Consider the following 14,232-nt stretch of genomic DNA (forward strand, 5'->3'; position numbering starts at 1 on the left):
CTGACATCACAGAAATACAAAGGATCATGAGACAACTGTGAGCAATTATATGCCATCAAATTGGACAATCTAGAATAAATAGATGAATTCCTAGAAACACACAACCTAGCAAGTCTGAATCACAAAGAAATAAAAATATCTGAACAGACCAATAACAAGTAAGCAGATTGAACCAGTAATTCAAAACCTCTCGACAAAGAAAAGCCCAAGACCAGATGGCTTTACTGGTGAATTCTACCAAACACTTAAAGAGGAATTCATGCCAATTCTTCTCTAACTCTTCAGAAAACTGAAGAGAAAACACTCCTAAACTCATTCTATGAGGCCAATATTACCCTGATATTAAAGCCAGATAAAAAAATACTATAAGGGAAAAAAACTACAGGCCGATATCCCTGTGAACATGGATGCAAAACTTCCCAACAAAATCCTAGCAGACCAAATTCAGTGGCACATTAAAGGATAATACACCATTGATCAAGATGGATTTACCTCTAGAATTCGAGGATAGTTCAACATATGCAAAATTAATACACAAACCACAGTAATAGAATGCAAGACAAAAATCATATAATCATTGCAATAGATGCAGAAAAGGCATTTGACAAAATTCAATGTACTTTCATGATAAAAACTCAACAAACTGGGTACAGAATAACTATACATCAACAAAATATGAACTATCTAAAAATGAAATAAAGAAAATAATCCCATTTACAATAGTATCCAAAACAATAAAATACATAGGAATGAATTTAACCAAGGAAATGAAAGATCTATACAGTGAAAATTATAAGACATTGATAAAAGAAATTGAAGAAGACACAAATATATGGAAAGTTATCTCATGTTCATGGATCAGAAGAGTTAATATTGTTAAAATGTTCATACCACTCAAAGCCATCTGTATATTCAATGTAATCCCTATCAAAATTCCAGTGGCATTTTTCACAGAAATAGGAAAAAACAATCCTAAAATTCATATGGTGCTTTGTGACCACCTAGAGGGGTGGAATAGGGAGGGTGGGGTGGAGGGAGATGCAAGAGGGAAGAGATATGGGGACATATGTATAGGTATAACTGATTCACTTTGTTATAAAGCAGAAACTGACACACCATCGTAAAGCAGTTATACTCTAATAAAGATGTTAAAAAAAAAAGATTAAAAAAAATTCATATGGAACCACAAAAGACCTCAAATAGCCAAAACAATCTTGAGAAAGAACAAAGTTGGAGGCCTCACACTTCCTGATTTCAAATTATATTGCAAAGCATAATAAAAAAACAGAATGGTAGTGGCATAAAAAACAGACACATAGATCAGTAGAACGGAACTGAGAGCCCAGAAATAAACCCTTGCACATACAGTCAATTTGAAAAGGGAGACCAATTATACTCAATGGGGAAATGATAGTTTCTTCAATGCATTGTGTTGGGAAAACTGAAAAAGTTTTCCCAACACAATGTATTTCATGCAAAAGAATGAAATTGGACCTCTACCTTACATCATTCACAAAAATTAAATCAAAGTGGATTAAGGACTTTTAATATAAGATCAGAAAACTTAAAAACCCTGGCGGGGGGTGGGGTGGAAACAGGGAAAAAACACTTTGACATTGGTCTTGGCAATGATTTTTTGGAGATGAAACCAAAGCACAACAACAAAAGCAAAAATCAGCAAGTGGGACTACATCAAACTGAAAAGATAAAAGGAAACAATCAACAAAATGGAAAGGCAACCTACAGAATGGGAGAAAATATTTGCAAACCATCTATCTCATAAGGGGTTAATATCCAAAATATATCAGTAATTCATACAATGCAATGGCAAAAAAAAATCTGATTTAAAAATGGGCAGAAGACTTGAATAGACATTTCTGTGAGGAAGACATACAAATAGCCAACAAGTATATAAAAAGGTGCTCAATATCACTAATCATCAGGAAAGCATAAATCAAAACCACAACATCACCTCACACGTATCAGAATGGCTATTATAAAAAAGACAAAAGATAGCAAATGCTGGTGAGGATGTGGAGAGAAGGGAACCCTGGTGCACTGTTGGTGGAAATGTAAATTGGTGCAGCCACTAAGGAAATGGTCCTCAAAATATTAAAAATAGAGCTACCATTTGATCCAGCAATTCCACTTCTAGCTATATAAAGGAAATGAAATCACTATCTTGAAGAGATAACTGTACTCAACTGCTTATTGCAGCATTATTCGGAATAGCCAAGGCATGGAAGCAACCTAAGTGCCCCTCAATGGATGAATGGGTAAAGGAAATGTGAAGGATGCATTAACTAACCTTATTGTGGTAAACCTTCCACAAGGTACCAAATCATCACGCTGTACAACTTAAAATTACAATATTATGTGTCAATTACATCTCAATGAAGCTAGGAAGAAAAAAAAAGATATGAAAACTGGTGTTTTCTCTCTATAAACCTAGAAAGCACTGTTGAACCATGACATATCCTTTTTCATATTTATCATGGAATTCTCAAGTGGAGAATCCGGCACAATCGCTCATCCAATCCCTGGGCCAACACTGACTGCAGGAGATAAGAACCTCCAGGGGATCACCTTCCTGCACAGCTGTGGTGGGTTCCTCCCTCAAGCACGCAGCACAAAGAATCCTAAGGCTGCTTGGGTTTGGTCTCCGTACATGACCTCGGCTCAGCGAGAGCATCTTCAATTTCCCCCATAGTTTTCTCCTTAACACCTCTCCCAAGAGGTATCATCAGGGCAACAGACTTCTTTAAGACCAGAACATTCTAAGATTGTGGTTGACCCAGGCCGTTGGTGGGAATATTTTTCAAGTCTATCTTTATTACCATAATTATTCAACTTGTGGGCACAAGGTAAGCCAGTGACCTCAGTAATCATGTGCACCAGCTCTCCTTGCTACCTGTCCACCCAAGAGAAATTTCAAAACTATAAATCTCTGGGAAAAGGAGCCTCAACCACAGGCTCTTCCCATCTGTTCATTTTAGATGGCCAACTCCCATTTATCTCTTAGACCAAGAGCTCTCACCCTTGCCTATGTCTCAGAAACATCTGGGGAGTTTCAGATGCACCTTGCCTGGGCTCCACCTCCAAAGATTCCGGTTCCTTTGCTCTGGGGTAAGGCCCAGCATCAATGCTTCTTAAATGCTCCCCAAGTGATTCATGGCTGAAAACCACTGCTCTTCCTAGGTCACCTCCCAACACACACATTTCCCTTTCAGTCTCCCAGAAGCTTGAATGTTTACAGTTCAAGTAAACTGCCTCTGGATCTCAGGGTGAGAGAAGTTTAAAGCCTTTCAGTGCTGTAGGTGTCTTGGATTTCTGAGATAATTTACAACTAGTGAACATAAAGTGCAACTCTCCTCTTCTGCTTTCCTCTCACTAACCCAGGTCTCTTAGGGACTCCTAAGAAGGTTTATTTGTGGGAGAAGCTCTGGCTTAGGGATAAGGCTAAAATTCAGATATGAAACTTTTTCCCTCAGGGATTCTCAGCAGAAGGAAAATGGAAGTGAGTGAATCTGGGCACCCAAGGACCCTTGGAAAAGATCTATGGTCATGACAGGGATTAGGATGGCTGAAAACCGTGCTGACCTACATTATCTTCTCAACCTTCACCTAAGCCTTCAAAGACAAAAAAGAAATAAAGAACCTTGCAGCAAAAAGCCAATGGATTCCAAACATGACATCAGGAATGGGTGTCTGCAATTTTGTCTGTGGACAGGGACTCTGACCCACCCTTCACTATCTCGAATAAAAACGCCTAAATTGAGCACCTAAATGCGTTTGGGATATTGGATATAAGACATGTCCTAAGAAGGAGTTATAAATACTATTGACAGATTTTTGCACAAAATAGCAGGAAATGTTAGGAAAAGGTATCGAGCTGTGAAAAAACAGGCCTGTTCTGTGTTATTCTGGTTTCAGGACTTAGTATTAATAATATCATATGTTAAATATGGGCACAAACACCATCAATGAATAACCAAAGGTCACAGATTAACCACAAGCATAGTCTGGCTCAGGAAATATTTTTAGATTGATAAAGGCTAGATAAATATATAGATGCATGCATGCATGCATGGATAGATGGATGGATGGGTGGATGATTCGATGTGTGGATGCATGGATAGATGGAAAAATGGATGGATGGATGGATGGATGGATGGATGGATGGATGGATGGATGGATGGTTGGATAGATGGATGGATGGATGGTTGGATAGATGGATGGATGGTTGGATAGATGGATGGATGGATGGTAGGATGGATGGATGGATGGATGGTTGGATAGATGGATGGATGGATGGTTGGATAGATGGATGGATGGATGGTAGGATGGATGAATGGATGGATGGATGGATGGATGGATGGATGGATGGATGGATGGATGGATAGATGGATGGATGGATGGTAGGATGGATGAAGTCTCTGGTGAACAATGTTTAAGCCAGCAGTGGTGAGACTGTTAATAAACAGGAGAGGAGCAGCTCTCTCTATGGCACCTTATTGATCCCTATGGCCACCTTCCACCCATCACTGCAGTTGAACCAGTGGTGTATGCCTCAGTCCCAGGAGACTTCTCTAGAAGACTGTTTTAATTAAGACTTTCTCAGCTGCAAGTGACAAATTCCCATTTTTTAATGGCTTAAACAAAAACAGCAATTTGTTGAAAAGATACTGAAATATCTGAGGGAATACAAGGATCAATGCAATTTAGCCTCAGAAATCATTTAGCACAAGAACAAGAATCATGTAGCGAACCAGTTTTCTTTCTTTCTGTGCATCTGTTTCATTTTTTGCAGTGTATCTGCTTCATCTTCCTCTGCCATATTGTAGAGCAGTTCTTCCTATTTGCCAAAGCATGTAGCAGAAAACTGTCAATGAACCTTGTGTTTCACATAATACAGATCCTGGTACTGACAAAGAATCAAATTGACTCTCAAGCTCAATTCCAAATTCCTGGGAAAGGAGCACAGTGGTCAGTTTGGGGTCAGCTGTGTACTGCTGGAACCATCAACTGAGGCAAGGGGCTGGAGTCATGTCAGGGAATGTACATGCTCTCTCAGTGGCCCTGAGAATGGAGGGAAGAAAAAAAAAGTTCTAGAAAATTATAGGTGAGCAGACAATCCAAATTCCTACAAATAGATTGACAACACTGACAAAATTTGCGAGCAACCCTGGACAAACTGGGACACCTGACTCTTCTTTAGCCTCCACTATTTCTGCCCTGTCTCTCACCCCACAAACTTTTGTCTTCTTCAGCTGTCCAAGGCTTTCAAGTGATCTAAGCGGCAATCCAAGGTGCCCGCTATGAGACCCTACCCAGATGTACATCCCCATCCAAACTCCAGACTTTTCTTTTTGACCTGGAGTTTCAGGATTCAAAAACTGAATCCTTGAAGGAACCTTGAAAAATATTTCAGCAGCCAGGCCTGATGGGATGAATAGGAAGCAGAATTCAGCATGCCTGCTAGAGACAGGAACCAGAAGATCACTCAGTGTTCAAGATCCAGTCTGACAGCTCATGCCCTTAAAAGACCATCTTCGTAGAATCCTTTTCTCATATTGTCATTTAAAGGAGTCAGGCCCTCTCTGTGATCCTTGAGATTTTTCTACTTCTATTCCTGAAACCACTGCCTTTCTCTTCTCTTTAAATTTGTGATTGGTTCATCATGCCCTTTTGATCAGAGATCAGCTCACAGATTGGCTGGCTTGGAGTCAAATGCCCAACCCCTGCTGTCCAGTTAGCTCTGTGCAGGAGACAGGGTCATGTGCTATAGATGCTTGTTACTGTGGGTGTGCTCTGGGGACCAGCGGTGTCACCAGGGAGCTAATTAGAAATGCCTATTCTCAGGTCCCACAGAGACCTACTGAAACAAAATATGCATTTTCAGGAGATCCCCCTAGGTGATTCATAGGCTGATTAAAATTTGAGAAGAGCTGGTATAGAATATAGCCCTTCAAGTTGGGAACTGCCTTGAGCTGTATCACAAGCAAGCAGCTGTGGCCAGCACTGATAACTCAGTCTCTTTTCAAGCCACTAATCCCACCAATAACAGCATTAGCTATTTAGCTATTAGCTATTAGTGGAACACTTCCATCTTTTTATAATAGATTCTAGAATCACAAAATCTGTAAAAAGAAAAGGAGGGATCTCTTGGTGACATTTCAGGCACCATGATGGGTAGCTGGAGAAGAGAGTACTGTTCATTTATTGTGGGAGAGATTTTTATTGGAAGGGTGTGTTATGTTTTGCTTTGTCTTTTAACAGAGTCTTCATCATCTATTACAGCTTGCCGTCAGAGAAGCTACTTATTCTGTTGACTCTTCTGTCTCTCTATAAAAAACAACCCTGCCAAAGCAAATGTCTCTACCTCCTGCTGTAATCAAGTCCTTCCCTGGAAACATCACTGCCAACTTCCTACAGAAAGGGGATTCTAAGGTCTTCTGTCCAACCTCCTTACTTTACAGATGTGGGAACTAAGGCCAGAGAGAGAAGAGGTTGAGACAAGTTCACAGAACTGAGTAAAGCTTCAGCTGAGGCCAGAACCCAGGGATGCTGACTTCTCTGTGAGGGTTCCCTTTGCTAAACGGGGCTGCCACCAAGCAAATGCTCCAGAATATGGCTTGTGGGCGTGGGATGTTGGGAGGACATAGTAAGGGTGTTCTGGGAGAACGCGTTGCTGGTGAAATTTCGGATGAGGGCCTGGAATCCAAGGGTCTGCCTCAGACTCAGTCCCTCAGAATATGGATGCCACAGGACCTTCCAGAACCTTCTGAAAGGGCTTTTAAGAAAACAGCAAGTACAAAATATGAAAACAACTGCCCCCAGCTGCTCCTGGGGTCGTTGTATTCTGACTGCAGCTGTGGAGAATTGTTGTTGAATTCCATTCTCAATGTTGCTCTAAAAGCATTTCAAAGAGGTTCAGAGAAAGCTGTGTGCACTTTGGTAAATTGGAAACTATTTGCGACTAACCATCCATCACTGTCTCTCAACATTCGCCACCAGAAAGAGGTGGGGGCCAAGGGGGCAGAAGGCCAGACCCAAGTCAGGGGGAGCTGCTCACAGTCCCAGTTGCCCCTGTCTTTCCGGGACACCCTAGAATAATACATGTCCCTTTCGGTCCTTGCCAAGGAGATTTTAGAAGAAGGAAAAAGAAAGATGAAGAAGCAGCAGACACTTCTGTTTGCCATATACCTGCTTCTCAAGAATTGTAAGCTTTTGTGAAGTTAAAATAAAAATCAATCCTTCATGAACATCCTTCCATAAATACTAATGACAGCGACTCTGCATTGTCTTTAACACCCGCCCACGTAATCGCCTCCAAGCTGGAGACATTTGTTAAGAGTCACTGTTATTCAACTACTTTTTCTCATTATTCAGTCTTATAATGTAGAAATGTTACTGCAATCTGTCCTAAGATTTACAGAATGTATTTCTGGGGGGGGGGGGCGTGGGGTGAGGGAAAAAGGAAGATGATGACATTTAGCAAAAGAAGCCATATTTTATTACTCCATTAAGATAAATTTCAAAACCAGGCAAGACCAAACTGTAGTGGTTAGGGAGGCCTGCTGAGGTGAGAAGCCAGGAAGTGATTACCATAAAGCTTAGGATAGTGGTTAATTTGGGAGTGGTGATGGGAAGAAGCATGGGGGAGGGGAGGGAACTCAGGAGTACAGGCTAAGTTCTAGCTCTTGACCTGAGTAGTGGTTACATGAGGACTCACTTTCTGATCCATTTTTGAACAATGCAATTTTATATTTTTGTACCTTTTCATTTGTGTCTATTTCACAATTTTTAAAAATTAAAAGAAAATAAAGGGCCAAGATGAAGAAATGTGTCTCAGCCACCAAGCCCTTTACTTGTATGAAACCCTATTTGGTTGTGTTCCCTCTGAGTGACAGGAACAGACAAGCTCCAAGAAGGGCATGCTGTGGACAAGATGAGAAGCAGGTAAAACCTGCTTCCCTGTTCCATTCCTGTCCTCTAGGTTATTAGAGGGTAACCAAATAGGCCCAGTCGCAAAGGTTTTTAGTCTCAGGAAGCAAGACCCTTTTTTTCAAGCAAGACCCTTTAAAGGACCCTTTAAAGGAACACTTACAAGGAGGTAACCGTATATAAGATACACAAATGGTGCTGCATAGGTATAACCAAATTGCAGATCTGGGGACACCCATCCTGGTTCCTTGTTGGCCTCTATGGTGGCCCCAAAGGTACTTTCTGGGTGGCCTCCTGGGCTCTTGAGAACACAGTTAAAAAGCCCCAGATCTAATGAATAGCCATTGGTTAGCCATGACTAACCTAGAGGCCAAGACAGTGGTCAGGGGAATTGGGATGTAGGACAGATAAGTCTTAACGTGAGAATGAAGGTCAAGCACAGTTAAGTGTCAGCTGGCGAGCGACCATGGAGGGACTCAGGACAGCTGGAGAGCAGTGGGTGCCGGCTCCAGGCAACATGGTGAACAGGGACCCAGTCATGAGACTAAGTTGTGCAAATGAGCGTGAGAACACGTCCAGTCAGTTAACATGAACACAGCTCCCAAAGATCCCCAAGGAGTCTCGCTAATGGGAGTGGCAGGGACTCCAAAAGGCCCGCAGGGAAACACTTTGGGTCACGCAGACCTTTCTGTAGCTTTCACATCACAAGTAAGCAACGCGTGCCCCAAGTTCCAATGAAATTAAAGAAACAAAATAGCTGTGATTTTTCAGAAGGGCACGTCACCAGGAAGATGTTCTGCTGCTATGCGGCCAAGGCTCTCCTTCCCTGCCCCCTCCCCTTACTGAAATGAAACAGAGAGACAGGGAAATTCACTGGGCCGTCCTCTACTTTTCTCCACGTGGAAGAGAAGAATGTTTCATGTTGGCCTTTAAACTACAAGGCTTTTCAAACCAGATATCCCCATGCTGAAAATCCTTGCTTCAGGCTGGGCTTAGTTTTGCTTTGTTTTTAAATCAAATAAGACCAAGCAGAGAAAGGTAAGCACCTCTGCACAGCTCTCCGGTCACTGCCAAGTGCTTTCCCATTCTGTCCCACCCTCACCCCACTCAGCTAGACTCTAATCAGCTGCGGGGGCAGCGAGCTCTTCCCCAGCCCCTTGGTGACCTCTGGTGTCTTGCGTGAGGTGGGCCCACGTATAGGATTTGGCAAACATGATGTACTCAACAAATGTGAAGTCAGAGTAGTAATAGTAATAGTAGCAGTAATAGCAGTAATGTTTGTAAACAGCCGTTAAACGGCTGAACTGCCCAGTCTGCCCCTATTAACACTGAGCACGTGGGTAGGAATCGCTGGGGTCCCCACAAAACATAGTACTGAGAGCAGAGGATTCACTAAATCTGTGACTAAATCACTGGGTATTTGAGGATCCATAAAGCATCACAATGGATACTGCATTATTACAGCTGACACTATATACTACAGTGGCCTGTGTTTGATGCAAAGCCAGTTGACAGGCAGAGGTCCCCCACTGAAGACAGGATATCCGCAGAATCACCTCCAGCAGCACAAGCAAAAGTCACCTGCCAAGCACCTGACGGTGCGTCCTGAGAGAACAGAGTCACCACAGTGAGTGCTGAATGTGGGAACTCCTAGGTTACCCTCCTCTGGACCAGGTACTAGGCATCTCTGGAAAAGTCCCTTAGCTTCCCTAGAACGCAATCTCTCATTCCTGAAAACTTAGTTGAGGTTGGTCTTCAGAGCCCTGTCACCCCCTTTACAGTACTGCTCAAGGTCACCCCGCCCCCCCCACGCATCCAGGAAAGGTATTTATGCCCTTCCCCCACCTCCCCTCACCCCCAACCAATGGCACCTGGGCAAACAGTGATGCTGGGGTAATCCAGAGGTTCCGCTTAGTCCCAGTACCATTTTAGCAACAACTGACATCCCCACACAATTTCTATTTCTATGGGCTATGTTTATCACATTGATCATATTAGAAGTTTAAAATAAATGTTTTAAGTACTTATTAACTGGTTTGAAAATAACAATAAACACGTTATGTATAAGCATAAATAGCATTGTCATAAGAATAACTATATTTACCAAAACAAATTAATGAGAAGAGTGGTGTTGTTTAGATTTTTTTCCTTCTTTTTGTCTAGCTTTATAGAAGATAGCTGGATTCCCCCATCTGTTTCCACATTCAGTCTGTTGTGATCTGTTGCTTTGCTTGAACTATATGAAGAAAATCTGATCTCACATAGAAATGTGTAAGGAGAGAGAAAGGAGTATGTAATAAAGTAGTCTTTTCAGATAATTACAGATACTCTTCTTTGACATTACATCAAAATTCAACAGTGCTGATTTAATATTGCACTAAAACTCAACAAGTGCCAATGAGGGATGGGAAGCCATATTAACAAACTTTTCAGATTGTTATATTAAAGTTCACTAGTGTATCTTGTACTTTGAATGGAACTTTTTCCCACACATAATTTTATAACATCATGCCTTGGCCATTTGGAAAATTTTGGTTTATTGAGTTATACAGATCTTCCAAATGTACAATGGAAAACTCCACTACATATTCATGAGAAACTAAGAGTGGAAAAGGGAGATAACATCTCAGTAGTATAATGAAAGTAATAGTTTTGACCTTGGGGACCCCCAAGAGTCCCTGGACCACACTCTGAGAATTGCTGAGTTAACCCACCACATAAAGTAATAGTTGTGGATGTGTCATTTAGAGAATTGTCACCTCTCCCAGGTGAATGACTTAACCCATTTAGGTAATGCCTACTACTTTTCCTTCGAAACCTGTCAAAATAGGATGGATCGTGAGTGTGGGTCAGAAGGGAGGCCTGGAGCCCATCAAACTCTGTATGAACTACTCATCCCTGCCCCTACCAGCATCTTGGAAATTTTAAGTACAAGCAGTGATGTGCCTGTGAGTGTTGAACAACCAGCTCTCCAGGAAAAAGAAAAGTCCTGTTTTTCAGCATTTGCCAATTCCTATGGTATAAAATCTTCCACCGTGTCTGATTTCAAGCGACCAACAGGACATCACTGAACAAGCTGCTGGGACAAGAGGCACACGATTGGTTTTCACAAGCTGGTGTGAGCCAGCTCCAGCACACCCCTGAGAAAGAGACAGAGACCCACCTCTCAATGGGAACAGTGCCAAAGAATTTCCAGTCATTTGGTTTTAGCTTCCACACTCTACCCTCTGGCTATAGATGATTTACATTCCTGCGACATGCAAGAGCCAGTCTCATCCCATTACAATATCAGACTTAGGCTCAGGCCCAGTATCTAGTTCACTAGACCAGTCCCAGGTGTGAGTGAGGCTTCTCAAGTATCATTGTCAAGGACAGTTCCTGTTGCTTGGAAGACCTGTGAGCTAAAGAGGCAAATTTCCTGCCTCTAACACGCCCAACATACTATACACCCTACATGCAATAGTGAAACCTGGCTAGGATGACCAAATAGACGTTCCTGTTCAAAAACCATGGGAATGCGAGGCACACAGCCATCACTGGTCCACAGCAGTTCTGAAATCCAGCCTGGCACGAGTCACCAGTTCCTTGATTAAGACTGTTCCTGGGGAATAATTCTTTACAGACCCTGGTTCCACCCGTGGGTTCTTGATTCTGCCCTCTGGGTCATCTTTTTTCTGTAAGAAAAAGCCTGCGTTTGAACCTGAGTGGTATTCGTAGCCTGCTTCCTGCCTAAAGTAGTTTGGGTTCCAAAGGTCTCTTCTCATAGTGTACTATCTCTTTCTGTTTTGGTCCCCAAAGGAACAGAGACAGCAAAATCAGGTTAAAGTGAGTGGTGTGGAACAGCATGAGAAGAGAAAAGAGTCTGGGAGGTCAAAGGGTAGCCTGAGAAACATGTGAGGATAAGAGAAGCTGTGCCTTAGGAATAATCCATGGACTGCTGATTAGATATAAGATTCCTATGCAGAAGAGGGCCGTTCCTCCACTCCCAGAGGGCCCTGGAGGCATGGCCCCCCATTACCTGAAACCTAAGCCTAACCCTAGTTTTACTATTTGTCTTTTAGTCTGAAAAGATTTATAAAGATATGTATCTTCTCACTTGGTCATTTTTCTAGTTCTTTTTTTCAACTCAAGAAATAATAAATACTCATAAATTGTAAACTGTCCAAAAATAAGTGTTCTTCCCACTACAGTTTGTCTGACCAACCCCCAAGGCAGCACTATTTGCAATCTCTTAGTGCATCCTGCCTAAAATAGTCTGTGAGCAAACACATAGATAAATGATGATAGATAGATAGATAGATAGATAGATGATAGATAGATAGATAGATAGATACATAGATAGATAGATAGATAGATGATAGACAGATAGATAGATAGATGGTTGTTTTACATAAATGAGGACATGCTGTGCATGCTGGTCTGCCCCATTGCTTTTCATCATTAATTATCTATCTTGGAGATTATTCCATAAGAATACATGTAAATCTACCTATCATTCTTTTTCCCCCTAGTTTATTTTGGATTCATTCCCCTCCCCGCTTTATGGAACTTCACTTGCTTCTTTCTTTGATACATTTCCACAGCATCTGATCTTCTCCCTTTTAAAGCTCATCACACTCAATCGACAGTTATAGATTGCTGACACAATATACGCCAGACATAATTCTAATACTGTATAAGTATTAACTCATTGAATTCTTGCCCCATGAGGTCAGCACTAGTAGGGTATGAGGCTTTCCAAGGGCCATACAGCTAGAAGTAACAGAGCTGGATTCAAACCCAGGCACTTTGGCACCAGCATCCACGCTCTTGACCACTTTGCTCCACTTCCTTCCCCCACTCCCATACCCCATGCACTGCCTTGACATAGTAAGGCCTCATTGTCTGTCTTTCTCACTAGACCTGAGGGTAAGGAGCATGTCTACATTGCTAGCTGTCAAATCCCCTAGTAGGTGCTCAATAAATATTTCTGAATTGAATGTCAGTAATGATACCATGTTCTGGAAATTCTTTACTATGGTCACTGTGCTAAGCATCTCACCATACAGCAACTCTAGAACATTGCTGCCATGATTGTCCCAACTTTACAGTAGAGGAAATGAGAGAGCCAGGTGTGGACCCACGTCTGTCTGACCCTAAAGACTACACTTGGCCTCCAGACCAGCCATTCTCTCCGACCCACCAACCCCCTTCCCTCACCGAAGCCCACCACAGAGAGCCCCGAGCGCCCAGAACCAGCTATGGAACAAAAGCCTCCTGCAGCAGACTCGCTACAGTTCCTACTGCTCCAGAAAAGATTTAGAAGGTGCCTGGGTTATTATGATTTTTAAAGAAGTGTCTCTCCACACACAGTGCTGCCTTAGGACCCAGTGCAGTTCAGTTTCCATGGGTCGTAAGGCACTAAATATCCTCTCGATCACCATCACGGGGATTTACATGAGACACTCACACCCCTGAAGAGAAGAGGGTTCGTGTCTGCCACCCAGCCAGGCATAATACTTGATGTCTTGAACTGGGGAAGAGGGGAAAATCTTAGAAGGACTTTCTTCGGAGTGAAGCTAACTAGCATACATTTACTGTAAATCCAATAGACCAGTTTCCCCATCTAACATAATTTATCTTGAAACAACACAGGTGGCCTCTATTAAGAGCAGCTCTGGCCAGGCCACTCGGCTCCCAGCGCTGCAGTCTCACACTGCCCTCTGCAGTCTGACTCCGGTCTTCACACGGCTCCCCGCACCCTCCGCCCCCTGACCAACCCCAAGTGTCACAACTTGGAACATCCTGCACACACCTCTAGTCCTTCAGGTAGAATCACCATGGACCTTTGGTCTGGAGACAAAAGGTAAACGATTGTGGAACTTGCTGCCTGAGCTGTTGCATTTACGGCCATGATGCATCTCTTCAGAGCTGGTGGATTTGGAAAGCACACCTTGGGGGGCTCCATTCATAACATTCTTTTCCCGTAAGAGGGCTAAAAAAGGAAAACAATATTTTACCCGGATTGGTGTGATTTGTTCACTCCAACCTCTCCCAGCCCATCTCCTTTTCACCACACAGCACACAACCCCTGAAGAGAAGGCAGATGCTATCTAGGTCAAAAACATACTGGGTGAAGAGAGAAGCAATCCAAGGGAAAGAAAGAGAGTTTTGCACACTTGACCTATTATTTAAGAAGAAAAATCCTTAACAGATTTTTCTTCCTGAAAGAGGATGAAGAACCTATCCTAAAACCCAAAATGAATACATTCGTGAAGATCAGAAAAGAACTAGATCTTTTTTTTC

The sequence above is a fragment of the Aethalodelphis obliquidens genome, unplaced genomic scaffold, assembly GCF_003676395.1.
Source record: "Aethalodelphis obliquidens isolate GAN/ISIS:26980383/991018 unplaced genomic scaffold, ASM367639v1 scaffold40, whole genome shotgun sequence".
Classification (NCBI taxonomy): Eukaryota; Metazoa; Chordata; class Mammalia; order Artiodactyla; family Delphinidae; genus Aethalodelphis; species Aethalodelphis obliquidens.